The sequence below is a fragment of the Anopheles darlingi genome, chromosome 2 (assembly GCF_943734745.1).
Source record: "Anopheles darlingi chromosome 2, idAnoDarlMG_H_01, whole genome shotgun sequence".
Taxonomy (NCBI): Eukaryota; Metazoa; Arthropoda; class Insecta; order Diptera; family Culicidae; genus Anopheles; species Anopheles darlingi.
The window spans coordinates 1,402,501-1,412,500 of NC_064874.1; the positions used below are offsets into that span (position 1 = coordinate 1,402,501).

The following is a 10,000-nucleotide window of genomic DNA, read 5'->3' on the forward strand; positions in this document are numbered from 1 at the left end:
AGCCCAAACACCACCATCACAGGACCCACGTTATCAAATTATCAACGCGTAAATGGCATTTGTGTTTCCTGTTCCGGCTCAAAATGTGGTCAATGGTCGCAAGGAGGACCTTTTTCACCTGTTCTGTCTTTATTTTGCAAAATTGAATATTTGTGTCCGCTACGAAATTCGCTGTGGTACGGAGTTCTCACGAGATGTCCTTTTTGGTCCGGACTACACCACCGGCGCCTGTGGTTGCGGTGCTTCAAGTCAGTTGGAAACGGAGCAAGTGTCAGCAACGTCCGGATGTGAAAGGTAAGCAGCCGGAAAATGGTGTTCGTACACCGGCACCGGGCACCGATAAGACAGGACGAGATTCTCACCTGATAGGGAAAATCCAAACGTCCGGAAAACCCCCCGGAAAACCGATTGTTATCATCATCGAAGCGCCCTCTATACCGTTCGGTACTGCGCAGCGCTGAGCAAACGAAGGTGGAAAGGGACGGGCAACGGAAAACCAAATCGAAATCGAAGGAAAATGAGAAAAGCCTAAGCGGGAAAATCAAATGACAGCCCAACGGAAACGAGTGAGGAACCCAAAAATGGAACACGACGTCACGTGAGGGTGAAAAGGGGGTGCGCGCGTGTGTGTGTGTTCCAAATTTCCTTATCTTCACTTCCTTCACCATGTGCAGTAGTGGCAATCCCCCTCCTACACGGGGCCATTCTCCCTTCGGTGTCATGCATGGGTTTTAACCCAACACTGTCCAACATGTATCGCCTCTCTCACTCTCTGCTGGTTCTCAGACAAGGCTTGACGCTTGACGAACCCCGTCACGAGCCTTTGCACGTTTTGCGCGCGAACCCCTCACGAAATTTTTTTTCGGTTCCACCAATCTCATCCCAACAGTGTGGGCTCGGATCAGAACGGAGTCACTCCGGGAAAACGGGAATGATATATTTTTAATGGGTAAAACAACACCGACACTGACGACGTCGAGCCATTGATGGCGTAGGCAGCGACGACCTATCGGCATGATAGGATGAGTCATGCGAGTGTGCAGACGAAGACGGGGGGAACGCCGTGTGCCGGATGTGTGAACGAGATCCCGAAGTGTGCTTGACGCGGACTGTACCGTGTTCCGTTACCAAGCGTTCGCAGCGTGTCCTGGAACGAAGAGTAACGAGCTAGCAATATAGAATCCTCGATAAATAGAGATACATTGCAAATAGTTGTGGTCTCCGGAGTCCGGCGTAGCGTGTATAAAGCCCTGTGAAGGGTTTTCCCCCAATTTTCCCCAACCTCCAGTCGTACCGAGGCGCCAGCCATCCGTTTCCATCCCTCCTGAGGATGAGGACTGAGGAGTCCGCCGTTTCGATTTGCTGTTCAATCGAGCGTACGGTTTGATTCGATGTTTTTCCTTCTATTTCTCTCTGCGTTCTGGTCGCTCTTTTCATTTTCGGTTTTGCTTGTTTATTGATGTTAGTTGTGGTAAGGGCCAATAGCCCAGAAGTCGGTCTACCGGTCACATAATGGAGTTCCTTTGCAGCTTGAGCCCAAGGGAGGAGGAGGGCGGGGGCCACTGAAGCCGAAATTCCTTGTGGACGAAGATGAATTTTTCTTTCTGGGTTTTCGAGGATGCGAACCTTTCGACGACGACCGACCTTTTGCGAATGACTTCTCCCCGTTAGGGTCAGTTGGGTGTTCTATTCGATGGGGATTGTTTCTTTTTTTTCCCCCGATCCAACGTAGGCCTAGGTGGAGTCCGTGTCTCGATTTGTTTTGTCATTGTTTGTTGAACTCGGGCCTAATGTGATGCCCTGGGTGAATTCCTGGTTCATGATGTTTATTCCGATGATCAATGAATTTATGTTAAATAGTTTATAGTTTTGTATCTTTTCGTTGTCAACAAGAGAAAGTAATTTCATGACGTTGCAGAAACACCTTTAAATCAAAACAAGACCTTTTTGAAAATTCTATTCCCAACAAATCGATCCAAGAAGCTGTAAAAAATAACTTTATCTTGGAGTAACCCGATCCATTCAATTAATTCTGGTTGTTCAAATGGTACCACAGCAACTCCACAGCGGAAAATCTAGCATCCATTGGCTAACGATATTCTTCACCTCAAGGCATCGATGGATTGCTTTGATCCATCTTTGGTCAAAGATGCAGCCACTCTGGGTCGTGCATTACATGGCGTCCGTTTGCATCATTGCTACGACGGACGGGTGGCAGAAAAGATTGAGCGGAAACCCCACGTCATGTTTCGGCTTTGGTCCTGGCTCTGGTTCACTGCCATTCAGTGTATGGCGAAGGCAAAGTTGCGTTCCTCCTTTATGCGTTGGCGACTCACAAATAGGGAATAAAAGGATCCAAACGGTCTGGTACAACGCCTGGACTATGCTCGAGCGCGTTTGATCATTTGTAGCCCGTCCCTTGGCGGAAGGCTTTCTCCAAGACACACACCCTTCCTCGCGTGTGTAACAACCGGGTGTTGACAAAGGCGCCACAACAGAACAAGCGTCGTCCTGGTGTTGCTGCAGCATAAACGAGGAACCACATGGTCTGCGTCCACTGCAAAAGGGGAGCCACAATATAATGTTGGACTCACTGAACCACATACACACACACACGCACCGAGTCTCATCAAATATTGTTCTGCGAGCGAGCGGAAAGATGAAACGATCGGAAGGAGGATGATGTCGGTTGCCGGTGGGCCGCTTGGGGGGACCTCTCTATTCTAGGAATGTTGTTGCGGCCGTAGCCTGTTGGGTGGAAATTATTGCGACCCAAAATTGGCGCCCAGGGAGCAGTGAATACGCTCTGACACACCGCACCGCACCGCACGTTGGCCGGTGGTTCGGTTTCCATCAAACCCGATGGCATTCCTTTCATTTCTGTGGATTATCGAATGGTGGCAAGCGGCACAATCGAGAAGGCTTCAGACCGTGCAAAGGGTTTATCAAATGTTTGCCAACTCCAGGCAGCACATAGTAGGCCTGGCAGCAAACAGAGCCAACCATGATGCCAGGATGCAGGAAGTAATTTCGTGTTCTCGGTGGATATTATGGTGAAATGAAGCTTCAAAATCCTCCTCCACCCTCAGCGTGGGACACGGTGGCCATTTGTTTCAACAAATTACGAGCTCCATCACCGGAGAAGAGGGGGGGGGGGGGGGGCGGGAGAGAGAGGCCCTGCAACCTGCAGTCACTGCTGACCATATCGTTATCCAAATCGTCGAGAAGAAGCGGTTTTCCCATTTTGTCCATTTTTCCTTTGTCTCCAAGGAAGAGCACTAGAAGGCCGGCAGAAGGTGAAGCCGATCATCGTCACACACCCCCAAGGGAACTCGATGGCTGGCCGCCATTAAAATGCCTCCTCATTTTATCCTTTTCTTTCCGCTGTTTCCGCATTCTAGCCCGTGTGTGTATGTGGGTGTGTGTAGGAAGCGTAACAAACGGTCTGGACATTTTCCCTTTTTATGGTCGCTCGTTCATTTGCATGCAAGCACGACCACCGTTGTCCACACATATGCTCGTGGGAGGACGATGTCGCTTCGATAAAAGCACGGCGATGTTTTTCGCATCCCCCATCCAGTAGCCCCATAAGAATGGGCGGTTCTGGCCGTTTATAAAATGACTTTAAATAGGCCACAGACCCTGTGATTCCTTTCCCCGTGCCATACCTGTCAACGTATCAGCTTACCCGCTGAAATCAGACGGCGGTCGGTGGAGCGCAATGTCGCGACGGATTGAGGGAAACCTCGCAAAAGCGTCCTGGCCAAACGTGTAAGGGGTTTCTTGGCTCTAGAGCGACACGTTGCATCGAAGCGGAATCATGTGATCGGATAAACGCGGGTCTGTGCGGGCGCGTTCCTTTCCCCGGAATTAAACCGAAAATGATTTCGATTAAACTCGCCTTTCCAATCGGCGGATATTGAATGTCGGTCAAACCCCTTTGCTGCTGCAGCCGCCAACAGCCAAAGGAATAAATCCCATTTTATCATGTTTCCACTCTGCTCTCTAAATCGTGGTGAGGGTGCGTTCCAAACGTGAACACACAGCGAACGTGCCCTTTCGCTGCCTGGGTATTAAATTGCACAACCTCGTCGAGCCGTTTAGTTGCCCGATTCCGGTTAAAATGATTTTTTTGTATCTCCCGGATATTTTTCGGTTTTGTTTAGCGCTTGGCACGACACGACACGACCCGACATGCCACGGTAAATGTCAAGCCGCAAACGATCCCTACTACGATCCGGGCTCGTATCCCATTTCCTGGTTGATAAAGTGTTTCAATTTATCCACGTGATCCATGGTGCTAAACAATGGTCCCCCCAAAAAGCATCCCCGCCCCTTTGGCTCCCGGACTAACTACATCCTTCAACAAGCGGCTTCCAGATGCGAAGAAGTAATTCCGGGCCGACAATCATGAAGAAAACAACAACAAAAAGGCTGGAGCACACTGGAGGAAAATTTCATGAAAAGTTAATCTCACGTTAGTCACGTACACGGCCACGGCGCGGTAATGTAATTTTCCCAGTCAGGCCGATTTGCTCGTCGAAAGTATCCTGCCATTCTCTTTTCCTCCGTTTCTGTGACACTCGTCGGTTTTATGCTCGATTTGTCCCATTACTGCATTTATGGGCGCCCCCATCGGTAGGAGAGCATATGTGGAAAAAAGGGTGATCCACCTTCGGTGGTGTCCGACGCGATGGGATGTCCATCACTCAGTGGATAGCTCTCCGGGGAAGATTTGTTTATCCCTGGACACAGCATAATGGACCGTATACGTATGGGCGAATGGCCATGAGCCGCCGGACCAAACGAAGACGCGCAAAAAGGAAACCGCAGATGAATGTGATTTTACAACAGCACTTTGCATTTAAATAACAAATCAAGCTAAGTGTGACGACTGACTAGCTTGCTGGCGATTGGTTAGCCGTGTTCCGTGGTTATAACCGAGTAAAAACTTTTCTACTCGTTAGTGCGCGTACAGGATATGCAAACAAACTTTACCATCGCGCTAAAGTTGGTCTGGCCACAACTGTGAACCAGGGTGTCTACGGTAAGTACACTTTGGCAAGTCAATAGGGCCCTAATTGGCATCGAGTGTTCGCGCGGTGCTTTCGCGGTTTCAGTGCAAAGTGTCACCATTCTCGATGATCTCGTTGTTGTCCTCGCGGATCCTCATTTTCCTCACTCCCGGTTCTTATCGTGAAGTGCGTGCCACTCCATTTGGGAAACGGTCGTAGAAAGCACACACCTCTAACGAAGGAGAACGCAGAATGGCAGCAATTTTTGTGTTTTCCACTCCATTAATTTAGCTCAATCTTTCTGTCTCTCGTTAAGTGTTATACCCAGGGAGCTTCTGGGTTTATGGGTTCAAGGCATAAGCTTTAGCTGCCACAAATGGTCTCACAGGGAGGGCATGCGTTGCGGCATCGGAAACGAAGCTTTTATTGGTGGAGGCAAGCGGATTTGCCTTCCACTCAAACGAATTGTACAGCTTAATGAGGGCGATTGAGGTGTTCATAAATTTACGAATTCCATCCTCAATTGAGTGTTACAACTTATTTTACCATCAAACATTCACAAAATGAAGCCAAACATTTGTAAAACTCGTTCACGACCATTTGTGGTAATGATGTGGTGCCAGTAATTTTCAAATGCGTTCCCCTAAAACTACCAATTACTCAATCGAATGGAGGAGAGAGACCCATTAATGGAAATGAGTCGGAACTACAGGGTAACGACTGCTTACCATTAAACTTCTCTACGCTCTCCCTCGGACTCCTTGGACTCGGCGGGCTCGGCCTTAGCTGAGGCGGAGGGTCAAGTCCATCCACATTCCAATGACGCGGGTATCACACTGTAAACATTGCGTGATGGAGGGAGGAACGTGCGTGCTTTCGTGTGTCCGGGGGTTCGAGAACCAGTCGACACGATCAAGCTAGAACCTTTCGGTTGCTTATGACGATTAGTAGGCATTAGGCGTTGGTGTTCGAACACCCTGTCACTCTTCACTTCTCGGTCATTCAAACCGGTATATTGTGTTTGTTTTTACTAACACACGATTAGATACTGCAGTGAAGGGAGCAGCTCATGTGTCATTGAACACGGCATCAAATCATTAGTTCCCCCACAAAGAGATACTATTTGTAAGGGCTGTTCAAAAATGTTTTACTGTGATGGATGAAACACTCGATCAACAAAACCAGTGACTACTAGACACTGAATGCGGTTCGCGATAAATGAGTGATTCTAGTGAAGTAATCCAAAAGAATGGTATGATTGAACAACCCTCCTCTGTTGAATTCTCAGTCCAAAATCCTTGAAATCTCGCGTATTCAATAATCACATTTTCAAAAGTGTTAATAACAAAACACCGTTCGCACACTGCTGTGTTGGACAGCGGCACCAGCGCACACCAGGGCACCCAGCTGAATAATTGATGATCACGCATGTTCGCGAAAATTTGGGCGCTATGAAAATTCACACACGTTTTCGATTTACCATCCGTTATACCATCGAGCGATAGCGAACGAGAACAACGGCATGGTGGGTCGTGGGTTTTTACTACCATCCCATGTTACGGAAATGAGATAAAAACCGAATCGAGTTGATTCGGTTGGCCATGGCACGCAATTCGGAAGTAAAGCGTATGAGCGATGGGAAACGATGGTATGAGCGAATTCCAAATTGGTATGGCGAACCATGTAAACGTAGTTAGGATTTTATGATTTAATCCCTTGCAAGAAGTACGTCCTTGGGTGTGAATCTCTTGGCTACGCGACGGGAAAGCAACAAACAGCGTTTGAGCAATGACCGGATCGTTGGTCGCTCGGTCTTAAACAGCGCACGAGGCACGAACCATGGAACCATGAACGATTTCTGGGAAAAAGGATAAGTAACTGTACTGGGAGAACTAGCGCCAAGAAGAAGGTGTGGAGTGTTGGTTGTCAAATTCAAACAAAGAACCCATACACACCAATGCCGGTGGTGGGGAAAGGTATGCTTTTCCTTGGAAAAGCACGTCTATTTACCTTCGTCTCTTCCCACTTTTCCTACAGCTGCTGCTGCTCCTTCTGCTGTTTCGGTGTCGAGTGCGTCACCTTGTCGCCGCAGTTTCCAGGTTGCCCTGGCCGGTGTAGTCCCAAAAGTTGCACCAAGCCTCGTTCCACCTGATGCCCCAAATCGACGCGATGCGTGGCGGTTTTTTGGAAACTTTTTCACGAAATTGATAATCGAACAGGTAGCTTCACGCACCGACACTTGCGATGAACCTGCCTATGTTGGCCTCCCGTTCACGTTAATCCTTGGGAACAGGAGTTTATCTTCTTTTTTTTTTCTACGACACTTTTTTCAACTTTTCCTTGTGCTAGACAAACAGATTTTCTCGTTTAGCCCCACGTGCAGTACGCCTTAAGAGGATCTCCTCTGCGCTGGAGAGTGAAGTGGATTGCAAAGTTTCACTTTTCCCCCCCTGACTGACGCGTTGGAGCTTATCACATCACCAGCAGAAGTTGAAATCTTTGTTCACAGCGACTCCCGTCCTGGTCCGGGGTTTCCTTTTGTTCATTCGAACTAGAAAATGGTAGTTTCACATTCGCACATCCACAAAGTTGACGAGCACAATCCGCGGCGCATAACTTTAGAAGGAGCTTTTAGAAACGGAGAGGAATTCTAATTTAGTTGCACAATGGCACAAAGATTTAGTGAAGATGATCAACCAGCCCTCCGGCCAATGCAGGAGATTGCGTTTTCACTTATTTGTGACCTGTAACGATCCATCCAACTGGTCGTGACGCTAGATGTCGAGTGCCAGGAGCAATGTGGAATCATCGTAGTGCAACGCAACGTGAATGGCGAGACACCTCAAACCACAGTGAAATGAGATGCTTTACAGGCGCTGTTGTGTGGACCGAGGGATGATGGAACACACAGAGTACATTCCTGTGCTGCGTGTAGAAATGAAGTTATCTCACGGCGGCACGACATGGCATGGTGACGACGCTTGGCACAGGAAAGAGACGCGGATGGGAGGGGATTCGCCTTTGTACCGCATGGTGGAGTGTCAAATTTCAATTGTTTAAACGAAATCACGTTATGTTGTGTGACGCTGGCTCCCGCCGCCCGTCATCACCACGCCTGCTTTGATGCTTTTCATCATACGCGGACCTATTGCCAGTACACCAAAAAGAACGGTTGGTCCATTCCGTTGATGGAGTTTTATGTGATATGCTCACACCACAATGCTCCACATTGCTTAGCGACGCAAAACGGCCTTTACAAATATCCGGTCCTCACACACGCAACCACCGTTTTTGGATTATAAAATTAAAGCCAACCACAATCGGTCCACGGTCAAGGCACCTGCGAGGCACACCTTTGGGGTCCAGACACCGTGGTATTCCTACGATACTACCAACGCAGGAGTCTAGAGAAAACCACACAAGAGCATGGCCGTCCATGAAGTTACAAAGGGTGTTTGTATAAATTTCCACATGTTACATATTTTACAGCAAAAATATCAAAAAAATCCTAATTCTGTTGTGCTGTACTATAGTTTAAGGAGCTTATTGTAGCACTTTCCGATAGTAAAATAAAGATAGAAAAGGTATAAGCACAGTATTTCAGTAATCCAGTGCACGCTTTCACTAATGGATACGGATTTTTGGGCGACATATTTACACATTCATAAACCACAGACGTGAATATGCAGATTTACCAGCGTTTTTCACAATGATTCTTTCTTCAGCTTCTGAGCATTGTTTTCGGGGGTAGACACCAACCTCTCGTTTAGCAACGCTCATTAAACTTTCTATGGAACAGCATCATCAAAGAGCGCATAGCATCACCGCATCCAGTTGCCTAGCAACGATCGTATGCACAAAATCACCTCCGAAAACGTGTTGAACACACAAGCACAAGCAGCGTTGTTCAGGCGAAGCACACCTTGGGAAAACCGGAAGTCGGCGACCGTCGTCCTGGCAATGCCACCTGCACCTCGAAGGGACGCGATACGAATCCGGCGCACTCCTAGCGCTGACTGACGCGGGTTTTTCCGGCACCAACACCACCAGCACCGCTAATGGAAAAGCCGGTCACGACGATGACGCTGGACGCCGGATGGATGTGCACTATTGTGTGTTTGGCTTTTGATCAGGCCGAAGCGATGCGGCGACTTTCCTCATCCCTATTAGGGCTTCGGAAACGCTTCGGTTCATTGTTCGTCCTCGTCCTCGGCGTCATCGGCGTCCATTTATGAATGAGGGGGAAAGTTACCCTCCCTACGGCGCCTGGCGGGACTCTCTATACCCGGCAAATTTGTAGCACGCGCGTCGTGGGGGCGCCGGTGCGCATGTGCCCGAAATTAACACCCCTACTACAAAGGGGCCCGAACCAGCCGGTAGCAAGCAGCGCTTGTGACGCCTCGCCTTTCGTAAGGTCCTTTCGTGTACCACAGAGGGGTGGCCGGGGGTGTATGACTTCAATGTGGCCCGTGCGTTATTGCGCTTGAATGGGTTGCTTTGAAAACATCGCAACCAGTAGACTAGGCAGCGTCAACTGGCAGGATACCGGTGGTCGACCGACAAGGACGCTAGGTACCGTTGTACCTGATGCTATAGCTAATGCTATACCGAAGCTAATGAGCCACAGTAATGAGAGATATGATGAAAGATATAATGAGAAGCGCCTTAGGATAGGATCTTTAATCAGATAAGTCCTCGGTAATGATAACGACTCTTCACCCAAAGTACCTCGATAGAAGTACCCGTTGTCATAAATCAAAAGACGCTTTGGATATTTTATCTCTAAATTCATCATCATACCTCAAACTCAAGCTAGACAAATGAAGCCCCTCCCGCTCGTAATGGCTATCGCATTTCAAATACTGTGCTCCATCGTTCCGGATGATTACATAGCTTTCCATGCTTTGGCGCCTGTGTGTAATGCGCCGACCAACAACTTTTTTGCAACAAGTGTGCCAACCAACGCCAGAAGACAAAGACCACTT

The 10,000-nt window shown here is 48.5% G+C and overlaps 1 protein-coding gene across 2 annotated transcripts in view; it reads right to left on the reverse strand.

The window, feature by feature from the left end:
• Window positions 1–9,049, reverse strand: part of LOC125952178 (uncharacterized) — a 23,209-nt gene extending 14,160 nt beyond the window's left edge. The window contains exons 1-2 of one of the 2 annotated variants that reach the window (XM_049681494.1): window positions 8,938–9,049; window positions 7,026–7,643 (exon numbers count right to left, since the gene is read on the reverse strand). The gene's annotated coding sequence lies outside the window, so the exon portion shown is untranslated. Of the gene's footprint in view, window positions 1–7,025; window positions 7,770–8,937 lie in introns of those variants that run through there. The other variant, XM_049681493.1, reaches the window with a different exon arrangement.
• Window positions 9,050–10,000: the final 951 nt, after the last annotated feature.